The sequence below is a fragment of the Papio anubis genome, chromosome 7 (genome assembly GCF_008728515.1).
Source record: "Papio anubis isolate 15944 chromosome 7, Panubis1.0, whole genome shotgun sequence".
Classification (NCBI taxonomy): Eukaryota; Metazoa; Chordata; class Mammalia; order Primates; family Cercopithecidae; genus Papio; species Papio anubis.
The window spans coordinates 142,243,156-142,256,428 of record NC_044982.1 but is presented as its reverse complement, the minus strand read 5'-3'; the positions used below and the strand labels follow the sequence as shown (position 1 = coordinate 142,256,428).

Sequence of the window (13,273 nt, the reverse complement as noted above, 5' to 3'; positions counted from 1 at the left end):
CACGCCAGTGCCCTCCAGCCTGGGTGACAGAGTGAGACTTGGCTCTGTCTCAAAAAAAAAAAAATACTGTTCACAGGATACACTTAACCATGAATACAAACTATCCACCACTTAAATTAGGACTTCAAAATAACCAGAACTTTTATAAAGAAGAACCCACCGGAAAAGGTCATAACTGGAGATTTTTTAAAATACATGTTTAAAATAGAGATTTTAGAAATGATATGAGTATTGATAATAAGGTCTAGAATTTGCCATGGGTGAGGTAGCTAGAAAGTTGTGTAGTGATAAGCTATTACAAAGGAAATGATTATTGGAAGTCATCAAGAAATCTGGAGGATAAGGCATTTGAAGTTTTATGCAGATAGATGCTAATGTTGCACATGATATTTGAAGTCAGAAAAACTGGTCCTTGGTCCCAGATCTGCCTCTTATAGGTTGCATAGTCTTTTTCTCAGCTATTAATATAAAATAGTGACAACAACAGTGATGATGGTGGTGTCTGGCAATGATGATGATGATGTCAGATGATGATATTGGTGGTGATGACAAAAATGATGACTGATTAACTTACCTATTCACAGCCTTAAGGACAGTATATGTGAAGGCAGTTTGTAAACTATAAGGCTCAATACAAATGTAAAATGTTGCTTTTATAATTTGAGGCATCACTTGGTCATTATATTAGCTGGGGTTCAACCAGAGAAACAGAACCAGCAGAAGATATATATTAAGAAATCTGATCGCAAGAAATTTGCTTATGCAACTGTAGGGACTGGCTAGGCATGTCCAAAATCCACAGATCAGGCCATAGTAAGAGTAAGCTGAATCCTCAGGCACGAGCTGAAGCAGTCCAAAGGCAGAATTTCTTCTTCTGGGAAGCCTCAATTCTGCCTTTAAGAACTCTCAACTGATTGAATCAGGCCCACCCAGATTGTCTAGAGTAATTTCCACCACTTAAAGACAACTGATTACATGAAAAAATGCTCATCATCACTGGCCATCAGAGAAATGCAAATCAAAACCACAATGAGATACCATCTCACACCAGTTAGAATGGCAACCATTAAAAAGTCAGGAAACAACAGGTGCTGGAGAGGATGTGGAGAAATAGGAACACTTTTACACTGTTGGTGGCACTGTAAACTAGTTCAACCATTGTGGAAAACAGTGTGGCGATTCCTCAAGGATCTAGAACTAGAAATACCATTTGACCCGGCCATCCCATTACTGGGTATATACCCAAAGAATTATAAATTATGCTGCTATAAAGACACATGCACACGTATGTTTATTGCAGCTACTATTCACAATAGCAAAGACTTGGAATCAACCCAAATGTCCATCAGTGACAGACTGGATTAAGAAAATGTGGCACATATACACCATGGAATACTATGCAGCCATAAAAAAGGATGAGTTCATGTCCTGTGTAGAGACATGGATGCAGCTGGAAACCATCATTCTCAGCAAACTATCGCAAGAACAGAAAACCAAACACCGCATGTTCTCACTCAGGTGGGAATTGAACAATGAGATCACTTGGACACAGGAAGGGGAAAATCACACACTGGGGCCTGTTGTGAGGTGGGAGGATGGGCGAGGGATAGCATTAGGAGATATACCTAATATAAATGACGAGTTAAGGGTGCAGCACACCAACATGGCACATGTATACATATGTAACAAACCTGCATGTTGTGCACATATACTCTCGAACTTAAAGTATAATAAAAAAAAGAAAAAAGAAATTTCTTTAAATTAAAAAAAAAAAAACACAACTGATTATGGACTTTAACCATATCTACAAAATATCTTGACAACACCACCTAGATTAATGTTTGATTGAATAATGGGGGACTATAACCCAGACAAGTTGGCACATAAAACTGACAATCACAGTCACATACTATTTTGTGTTCATGAGTTCATTATTTAGCTTCTTTGAGCCTGGGTTTCTACATCTCTGAAATGGGAATAACTATCTACTTCACAGGGCAGTCATGAGGATCCAGTGGAATCCTATGTGTTTAAATGAATGTTAACTATAGTAGTCTGCCTTATCCACAGAAGACACATTCCAAGACCTCTAATGGATGACTGAAAACCGCAGATAGTACCACATCCTATGTACACTTTTTCCTATATGTACATATGTATGATAAAGTTTAATTCATAAATTAGGCATAGTAAGATATTAACAACAACTAGCAATAAAATAGAACATCTATAAAAATACAGTGGTCCCCCTTATCCATGTGGGATGCCCTCCCAGACCCCCAGCAGATGGCTAAAACTGTGGATAGCACTAAACCCTAGCCAAGGAACATCAAGGTCACCTTTTCACTTAAAGGAAGCACTCATTTACAACTTCTCTTTGGTATATGCAAACTGCCGGCATCACTACTTTTGCACTTTGGGGGCATTATTAAGTAAAACAAGGGTTATTTGAACACAAGCACTGCAATATTGTGACAGTTGATCTGATAGCCAAGGCCACTACTAAATGGCTAATGGGCAAGCAGTATTACTGTGTGGAAACGCTGGACAAAAGGATGATTCTTGTCCCAGGCAAGACAGTGTGAGATTTCATCACACTACTCAGAACGGAATGCAATTTAAAATTTATGAATTATTTCTAGAATTTTCCATCGAATATTTTCAGACCATGGTTGACCACAGGTAACTGAAACTGCAGGAAGTGAAACCATGGATAAGGGGGGACTACTGTATAAGAGTGAAAATTAAGGAGCTATCAACAGTAGGAAATTAAATTTAGCTAGCTAACCCTTATAGAAATGAAACCTAGACCCTGGGCCTCCCTGGCACCAACTCTTAGTTAACAGGAAAAAAAAATTACCACCTGCCCATCTATCTCACTGATAACTTGTATAAATTTGTCAGCTACCTAAGAGACTGAGTGATTCACACCACAGTTCTTTAAAAAATAATTCGCATGTAAACAATTGTTTTAAAATGTTTCAGTAACACCAGCCTGTCATCCAAGTTGACACTTTCCCATGGTCCTGGACAAGGCTCAATTCCCTTGCTTTGTCCTTGGGGAGCTGAGCAGAACAGTTGCTTTCAGTCTCACAATCTTCTGAAGCAATTCAGCTTCCTAATATTGATATTTAAATCAAACTCACTTTGAGTAGATGGCTGAGCCATCTCCTTTATGAAGGAGAAAAATCCCTGCACATACCATAAACCCCACATAAACCAAGCAATATAAAAGATTCAGATCAAGGTGAATAATATGCAAAATAAAGATTTCTTCTACATGCACAATAATGGTGCTTTGGAATTCATTTTTCAAAGTTGCGTCTTAAAGGTATGTTCTCCAGGCCAAAAAGTAATTGCAAATTCACCTCAGCAGGTTGAGAGAAACTCAGAATTTGTCTGAGAAAATACTTTTGCAATTTGTAGAGGATGGCATTTGGGAGGATATTAGGTTCTACAGCAGTTAGGATCGGGATTAATAGCCACAGGTAAGCAGAACCAAATAACACTAAAGCTGATGGAAGATACAGTTTTTGTCAGTTCTCAAGAGTGCCAATCTTCCCAAATAGAGTTTCATTCACCTGCCCAATTTTCATTGGGTCAAATCACATTAGATATTTTATAATCACCAATTCCCAGACAGGCAAGCAATTGAATACAATGAAATCCTTAAATGTCTCTCTTGCCCATGTTCTATAGTTCAACTCCATCTTTTCTTCTCTTATTTTTCTATACGCTTTATCCCAAATCAAAGATCAATTGGTCATAAGTATTTAACCAGCAACAATCTTTGAATGCCTACTATGTGTCAGGCACCTTTATAATAAACTGAGATTATAATAAAATATAAAATAATATTCTCTTGATTTCAGAGACCAGGACATGTGATAATTTTAAAAATCACTATAACATGAGATGTGAAATAAGAAGTAGGTGAAAGTGCTCTAGGTGCCCAGAAGGAGAAACGCCAAATAGAGCTGAGCAGGGGGACAAGAAGTTTGAATTGCTTCTTGAAGGTGGGAAAGTGCCTTCCAGACACAACTGACACTTAATGAATATTTACTACATATCCTAAAGTCAGCTGAATGTGTGTTAAATAGATAAATACTTTATGTGTGTTAAATAGAAACCATAGGCTGGGCTCGGTGGCTCAAGCCTGTAATCCCAGCACTTTGGGACTTCAAAATAACCAGAACTTTTATAAAGAAGAACCCACCGGAAAAGGTCATAACTGGAGATTTTTAAAAATACATGTTTAAAATAGAGATTTTAGAAATGATATGAGTATTGATAATAAGGTCTAGAATTTGTCATGGGTGAGGTAGCTAGAAAGTTGTGTGGTGATAAGCTATTATAAAGGAAATGATTATTGGAAGTCATCAAGAAACCTGGAGGATAAGGCATTTGAAGTTTTATGCAGATAGTTTTATGCAGATAGATGCTAATGTTGCACATAATATTTGAAGTTAGAAAAACTGGTCCTTGGTCCATCTCAAAAAAAAAAAAAAAAAGAAAAAGAAAAATAGGGAAGATTTGTTAGTATTCTGTGAGTTCCACAATCATGTCAAGCATATTAAAAATTCCTTAAATTCCTATTACCTTTTCCTGTTTTTTTCCACAAGAGGATTTAACTTCATCAGAATTTTTCTTTACATTTAAAACACCTGCATCTTCAGTTGCCTCATCATCCGGCAAAGCAAAGGTCACTCTTTTCAAGCTGTCTTTACATTGTTTACTGTCTTCACTTTCTTCCAGGTCATCATCTTCATCCCTACAATACCAAAACTCCTATAAAAAGAAATATTATACTGCTTTCCATTAGAAAAACAAAAGGAAACATCTTTTCCCTTAATAGAGTTCTTCTTTTATATGCCTAATGCAACAAAATACTCAGAACTTCCAAAACCATTCAGGTATTAAGGAACAGAAGGTATCATTTAAGTGAAATGCTATATAAGAAACAGAACAAAAAGCATCCAATATATAGAAAATAAATTGTTCATCAATCTATAATGCAAACCTCCTATCTCACAAAAATAACAGGATTTTTGGGGCACAAAACCAAATCAAAGTTCCTTGTAAGAAAGGTTTAATTGCTACTGCCAGTAACATTTTTCATAATTAAATGATCTCTAATATCCCTTTAAATCCAGAGACTTTTCTCTGGCTATCTTGAGAGTATCTGATATGACAGAATCTAACTTCTTAAAACAAACATGTAAAAACTACAAGTACAAATACATGATTGGGCAATTCCAGCTCACAATGTAAAGGATGGTTCAAAATACTCACATTTCAGAAATGCTTAGTTCTCCTGCTTCTTCTTCAACAATTTCATCATCTTGTTTGAACCCAGCTCATCATCATGATCACTTGCTATGTCTTCATCACTTTCGACTGGATCAAAAAAACTTTGTACTTCACATTTCTGAAACTTTTACCTGACTAAAATAAAAAGACTTTTTAAACTATTAGGAATAGAAAAATACCTTATTAACACATGTATATATACTTATGTATACTATATGTCTCCATTACTAACTTAATAACACTACAAGCCAAAAATAGTTATTAGGTGAAATTGGCAACTAAAAACACTACCATAAAACTATTGTAAGAACAACTGGAACATAAACTGAATGGAAGTACAGATTCATTTATAACTGATAAGATAGAGCACAATATTTCTTAGCTCTAAATCTTCTGACTACAATTACATCTCTCCTAGAAAAACAGAACAAAAGCTAATGGGAGGAGGAGGAAAGTGCTCTCTCCTCTCTCAAAACTTTACCTTAAGTGTTTTACTTCCAAACAGTCCCCCCTCATCTTCATCAGAATCAATATCTTCAAAAAAATCAGTATCTTCCACCTCATCATCATTATCATCTTTTTGTTCCTCTTCTTTTTCCCTGTTTTCTAAATCGGCCTCCTTTTCAGAGACTTGGAAGAATTTCTTGTCTACTATGGACTTTTCTCTTGGTTTTCCATGTCCTTTGTTTTGCACCTTGCTCTGCTGTTCCAGTTTGTCGATATCAGTCATGGTCAGAATCCTCATCACTGAAAACTGGGTTTTTCCTCAGATCGAATTTGCTTGAGTTTTTAGCTCTCTCACCCACTTCAGGATTGTCACCACCCATATCTGACATTTCCTCCTCCTCCTCTAAATCTTCTAGGTCCTCCTGGCCATCAGCCTCTGTCTCTGAACCATCCTCTTCACCCTCCTGTTTTTCACTCTCTGGGAGAAGACTGATACCTTCATCTTTGTTTCACTAACTGCACTCTGGAAGCATTGTAAAATTGGTTCATTTTGCAATTCCAGTTGTTGCAAAGTCTGCTCATCATCAAAACTTTCTATCACAAGTTTTTGTAAAGGGCTTCCACAGATCCTACCATTCTCTAACATTTTATTAAAGTCATAAAGCACTTTTGTTAAAGAAGTGAACTTTGATGCCAATCCATCTTGAATCCTATAGGGAGGAATTAATGAGATTTAGAGTTATAGGTAATAATTTCACAGCCCTCTTAATTAAAAGAAAAATAAAAACCCAAACTCTTGTAAAATCAAATTTGAATGAAGTGTAAGTATAGATTCTGGCCCCAGCAACATATAAGCTGATGAGCCACACTGATATATGAAACCTGTCAACCAAGTATTTGTGAATCAGCTGTATAGATTTTAGGCAGGAAAAGCATTACAAATCTATTTGCTTGGAGATATATAGTGAATTAGCCTTAAATTATCAACTCTGCTACATTATATACCACTCCATTCATTTATTCCCTTATTCCTTCAGTGATCAACATTTACTTTGGCTACAGTGGTCAAGGAAAACCTCTCTTAGATATGACATCTGAGGTGAAACCTACAGATAAGGATAGTCTTATAAAGACCGGGAAACATGTATTCCAGGCAGAAGAAACAGCAAGAACAAATTCTCTAAGATGCAATTGAGCTTGGTAAGCCTGAGGAATAAAAAAGTGAGCATGGCTAGAGTGTGAAGGAGGCAGAAGGTGAAGTTGGAGAGTCTGATGGGAGCCAAATTCTGCGGGGCTCAAGGGTAAGAGTTTGCCATTTTAAGTGTAATAAGAAAACATGAGATTTTAACCCGAAGGATGAAATGATGATTTACACTAAGGAAGAAGAAAGGGAGGAAGGAGGAGGAAGAAAGTAGAGTGATTAGAAGGTTGATGCAGAATTCCAGGCAAAGGATGGTGGTGATTTAAGCTGGAGTTAGAGCAGTGAATATGCTGAGTACAGTTTGGAGGTATAACTGACAGGATTGCTAAGGAATTAGATACAGAATAGAGAAAAATGAAGTCATCAAAGCAGCAGCCTAGTTTTATGTGTGAGCAACTGGAAAGACAGAACTGCCATTTACTGTGATAGGCAAGGCTTGAGTGGTGGAGCATGGGGAAAGGACTTCAGAGGATGGCAGTATAGGTGGGTAGAAACAACATTCTACTCTATTTTGGACACAGTGCATTTGCGATGCTGAGAGTACCAAAATTTAAAAAATTGTTAAAAGCCGTACAGTGCGGATATCCCAGTTGCGCCCTACTGAATTCCAACTAAGCTCAGTCTGTAGTTGCTAAGAGCCGGGAACTCAAGGGAGAGGTTGGAGTTTGAAATATAAATGAGTTATAATTTTATAGATCATATTTGAAGTTCTTCAACAAAATACGCATAAAACGCTTGTGCTGGAAAGAGGCATGAAAGTTCTAATTCTCAAGAAGCTTAGTTGGGGTGGGTAGACAACTGACAGTTTGTACTTTCAATAACGTATGATGACAGGTAAACACTGAGTGCTTTAGGAGCACATAGGCAGAAGAAGAAACCAACACAGTTTGTGTGTAGGGGGATGGCGGCCGTAATAAGCCTCAAGGGGAGCTTCTAGGCGTTAATAGCTGAGGTCAGGTTGATTTCAATAACATTCAACTGAGAGATCCATACGGTAAAAATTTTAACAATTCTAAAAATTTTGATAGCCTAGGAAAGTATAAACCCTGAAATGTGGGGAAAAGTGATTTACATTTCCTCTTACCTTCCCCCAGCTCCACAATTTGCCAGGGGTCCGCAATCCGCTTCCACGTGAGACCGCCGTCGCACCCCAAGCCTGGGATCTGCGCACTTATGTGAGGATGCACTGGAGCCAGCCGGTGGCTTTGGGGACCTCCGTCAGACGCCGCTCCAGGGTCCCTCGGCGCCAGGCCAGTGGGGCCATGGCTGTCTGCAGCTCCTGACACAACGCTGCAAGCAAGGCAAGAGAAACCGCGCCGCAAGGATGCGCGCCACCAGGAAACGGCACCGCAAGGATGTGCCTAGCGCAACTTGGGAGCTCAGAGCCAAAGTTCCCCTGCGCACAAGTTCCGGACTCACCCTAAGTCCGAGCCAATGGCAGCGCGAGCGCTTTCGCGTGTGCGGGGGGGCGAGAAATAAAAATTGCTACTGGTCAACCCAAGCACCTTTGAACTGTTTCCAAACCTCGTTTTGTATTTTTCAGGGGCCCACAAAGGATGGCGCTTCCTGGCTTTAATTTCTGCTTTAGGTAAAGTGGGCTGTTGTATGCAGTAGGAAATCAGTGGCCTTCGCCAGGCCCCCTGCCGGTGGCCCCGCCCTCCGCCGCGCACCTCCCTCAATCAGCAGCTGCTGGGGAGGCAGCGGAGATGTCTCGTGCTGAAGGCTGTGGCTGCCAATGCATTAGGTGAATACCCGGCGCCAGCGAAGGTCGCAGTGGGTTGGGGCGCGTGGGAATGGAGCCCGGGGGAGAAGGAGGCCTCAACGCGGCCAAAGCACCTTGATGATGCGCTGTCTCCCCGCGGGTGCGTTCTGCGGCCACTGCCGGCACCTAGGCAGAGGGTACCTTCCAGAAACGGCTCAGCTTAGTGCGGGAATGGCCTTCTTGTGCATGAGTCCCACTGCCACTCGGAGCTGTGCGCCCTGGGCGCTGCATCTTCCAGTATGTGGGCGGGAGAGGCGGGGGATCTTGTCCAGAGGGTCCGACAGGACAGGGACTGAGATAAATGGAAGCCGGTAGGTAAGTGTTATTTTGCCGCTCACCCATAAAGAGGCTGGGGGAGAAAACAGAAAGGAGAGCAAGTCCTGTTTAAAAAAAAAAAAAAAAAAAAAATTGGCCAGGAGCGGTGGCTTAGGCCTGTAATCCCAGCACTTTGGGAGGCCCAGGCCTGCGGATCACAAGTCAGAAGACCGAGACCATCCTGGCTGCTACGGTGAAACCCTGTCTCTACTAAAAATACAAAAAATTAGCCGGGCATGGTGGCATGCACCTGTAGTTCCAGCTACTCAGGAGGCTGAGGCAGGAGAACAGCGTGAACCCGGGAGGGGGAGCCTGCAGTGAGCCAAGATCACGCCACTGCACCCCAGCCTGGGCAACAGAGCAAGACTCCGTCTAAATAAAATAAAATAAAATAAAATACAGGGCCTGAAGGTGAGTAATAGCAAGATGGCTGTCACAGGACCTACAAAGGGGAGAAGCCATGTCGCCCAACTCCAGAGGTTGGTATAAGAGTTTGAGAGGTGTTGTCTGATTTCAGAAGCCTTTTTATGTAAATGCCGGGCAATGTCTCATACTCTCCCTGACTTGTTAGTGTAAAAGCAACACTCTTCCCCTAAGAAGGTGCAAAGTCCTCCTTTCTCAGCAGCAAGGAGGTTTAGGCCTCAGCAGTTTTGGAAAATCACTGCTGCCAAAGAGTATATTTGGGATTGTAGAGTAAGAATAGATTTTGTTATTTCTCGCAAACAGTCTGAGATACCCTTTGAGAGTGTGCGGTAGTAGGAGAGTGAAGTGGACAAACCTGCTATTCCAGTTCCTGTAGCAGTGGCCATTCCTAACCCTATAACTAGGGGTATTAGTTGTATGGCCCTGCACTGATGGACTTGTGCTTTGAGATGCATTGATAGGGTTTGATTTCCTGGGGCAATGTCAATGTTGGGACTTAAGAAGACTAAGGTGCAGGTGCCTGTCCAGTTGGTGGAGAGGCAGATATAGGTTGAAGTTCTACATAAGAAGAATATGTCTGGCCAGGCACGGTGGCTCACATCTGTAATCCCAGCACTTTGGGAGGCTGACACGGGTGGATCATGAGGTCAGGAGATTGAGACCATCCTGGTTAACACAGTGAAACCCCGTCTCTACTAAAAATAATAAAAAAATTAGCCAGGCATGGTGGCAGACACCTGTAGTCCCAGCTACTTGGGAGGCTGAGGCAGGAGAATGGCGTGAACCTGGGAGGCGGAGCTTGCAGTGAGCCAAGACTGTGCAAATGCACTCCAGCCTGGGCAACTCCATCTCAAAAAAAAAAAAAAAAAAAAGAATATGCCTTGGCTGTAGACAGAACTGGTTGTGTATGTTAAACAGGTGTGTGAGTTTGTTTTCATTTTCCCATACCCCTAGAGTACTTGCCAAGGTAGCTCTGGTGAGCAGCTGGAAATGGGTATGGGGAGCAAACTGAGTGGCTCCCTGTGTTCTATTTTCCCATTGGAGAGAAAACTGTTTTGTATCTACTGGGAACCATTCAAGGGAGTGATTGAAAAAGGGGATGAGAAGGCAATCATTAATGGTGGGGGCGCTGCTGCAGGGGATCCAGGGGTGAATGGTCATGCAGGGAGTACGTTTGCTGTTACAAAACCCGGACTGTTTGTTAAGCAGGGAGGAGGTGATGATTTTTGGAGGCCCTGAGAAGCGGACAAGCCATCTGAATGGAGCTGTTTGGGTGACTCAGAAGTTACCATGATCAGTTGGGGCTTGAAGTTGTAGCGTGTAACTACACTGATAGGATAGTAGGTGCCCCAGGGGCAGGCCTGATAACAGGTTGTGCTGGATGCATAAAGGGGCTTGGAAAGTTAAGACAGTATTTGTGGTTATAGGGTCGTGTATGGGCTTTTCACTGCTCATGTAATAGGTGTGGTTGGAAATGTAAGAGAGTAAAAGCTGGATTGCGCATCCTGTTAGGGCATTCTTAGTAAGCTTTGGGGAAGCCGAAATCTAGGAATTATTTCATGAATTAGGACTTTAACCACTTCCCAAGCCTTCTCTTACAGGGGAAGGCTTCTATCCAATTTGTAAAAGTATCGACACAGACCAACAAGTATTGAAATCCCCTTGGCTTAGGCATATGGGTGACGTCTAACTGTCAGTCCTCTCCAAGATAGTGCCCTGTTCTTTGTTCCCCCAGAGGGGCCTTACGATGGGCCAAGGGATTTTTGCTTTGGCACACCTCACAGGCTTTGACTACTTGTTGGATGGTCTGGAGGATATTTGGCCCTGTAAATAAGGATTTGACCATTTGATGAGTGTTTTCAATACCCATATGAAAAGTTTGGTGAAGGGTCTTAAGTATTTTCCATTGACTGGCTTTGGGCATGAATACCTTTCCCTCTTCTGTCATTAACCACCCGAGGGGAGGAAACTACACCCCCATGAAAGTCCCCATTCTGTTTCAGTCAGGGAATTCTGGGGCTTAATCTCTTGCAGGGGGTTGTTCCATGCCAAGGGTCCTTCCATAGATATTTCTAATGGGAGGTTCAGCCTGGCAGCAATTTTGACCTCAGTGTCTGTCCGATGATTTCCTTCTGCCTTTTCTCCTCCACCTTTTTGATGACTTTGACAGTGTAAGACTGCCATCTCTTTGGGTTTTTGCACTGCATGCAATAACTTCATGATTACCTTGTGGTATTTAATGGGGGTTCCCCCAGAGGTTAGGAAATCCTTTTCTTTCTATATTGCAGCATGGGCACATAGGATAGATAAACATACTTTCTATCTGTATACACATTTATTCTTTTTCCCTTTCCCAGTTCTAAGGCTCAGGTAAGCACCACCAGTTCTGCTAACTGGGCACTGGTCCCTGGGGGAAGACGCTTACTTTCAAGTACTGTTACATCACTAACTATGGCATAACCTGCCATTCGTATCCCATTCCTCACAAATGAACTTCCATTGGTATATAGCTTAAAGTCAGGATTAGCTAAGGGGACTTCTAAGAGATCATCTTGGGCAGCATAAGTTGACTACAATTTATTGGCAGTCATGCTCGATTGGTTCCCCATCCTCTGGGAGAAAAGTGGCAGAGCTGAGGGCTGCACACATGCGTATTTGAAGCACTGGTCCCTCAAGGAGTAGCACCTGGTATCTAAGCAGGTGGTTGTCTGATACCCACAAATTTCCTTTGGCACCTAGTATGCCGTTTACATCATGAGTAGTTCAGACAGTGAGATCCTTTCCTTGTATTATTTTGATAGCCTCTGATACTAAGATAGCAACCACTGCAACTACCTGTAAACAGTGAGGCCAGCCTTTTGCTGCTACAACAATTTCCTTACTTAGGTATGCCACTGGTTGTGGGGTTGTCCCACAAGTCTGAGTAAAAACTCCAAGAGCTATTCCCACTCTCTCTGTGATGTATAAAGAGAAGTTTTATCCTGTGGGAAGGCTTAAGGCTGAAGCTTGTACTAGGGCCTGGTTTAAGGTTTTGAAGGCTGTCTCTGCCTCTGGTTCCCATTCTACTAGATGAGTATTTGCCCTCTGGGTCTCCTTGATTAGAGTATAGAGTGGCCTGGCCATCTCACTATATCCAGGGATCCATAGTCAGCAAAAGCCAGTGATTCCAAGGAACCTCTGCAACTGCTTTAATGTCTTAGGGCAAGGATAAGCCAGTATAGGCTGTATTTGTTCCTAGCTCAGGGCCCTGGTTCCTCTGGCTAAGATTAGGCCTAGATATTTGACTTGTTGTAGGCAGATCTGGGCTTTCAGTTTAGATGCCTTGCACCCTTGATTAGCTAGAAAGTTCAAGAGATCTAGAGTAGCCTGCTGGCATGAGGCTTCTGAACTGTTGGCCAAAAGTAAATCATCCAGATTCCGTTCCAAGATGGCCGAATAGGAACAGCTCTGGTCTGCAGCTTCCAGCGTGATTAATGCAGAAGATGGTGATTTCTCCATTTCCAACTAAGGTACCTCGTTCATCTCATTGGGACAGAATGGACAGTGGGTGCAGCCCACAGAGGGTGAGCTGAAGCAAGGCAGGGCATCGCCTCACCCAGGAAGTGCAAGGGATCGGGGAATTTCCCTTTTCTAGCCAAGGAAAGCTGTGACAGACTGTACCTGGAAAACTGGGACACTCTTGCCCAAATACTGTGCTTTTCCAATGGTCTTAGCAAATGGCACACCAGGAGATTATATCCCGTGCCTGGCTTGGTGGGTCCCACGCCCACAGAGACTTGCTCACAGCTAGCGCAGCAGTCTGAGGCAGCAGCCTG

At 42.0% G+C, this 13,273-nt stretch overlaps 1 pseudogene; it reads right to left on the bottom strand.

Annotated features, from left to right (window-relative positions):
* Positions 1 to 1,781: 1,781 nt before the first annotated feature.
* On the bottom strand, positions 1,782 to 8,951 carry LOC110743629 (annotated as a pseudogene).
* Positions 8,952 to 13,273: the final 4,322 nt, after the last annotated feature.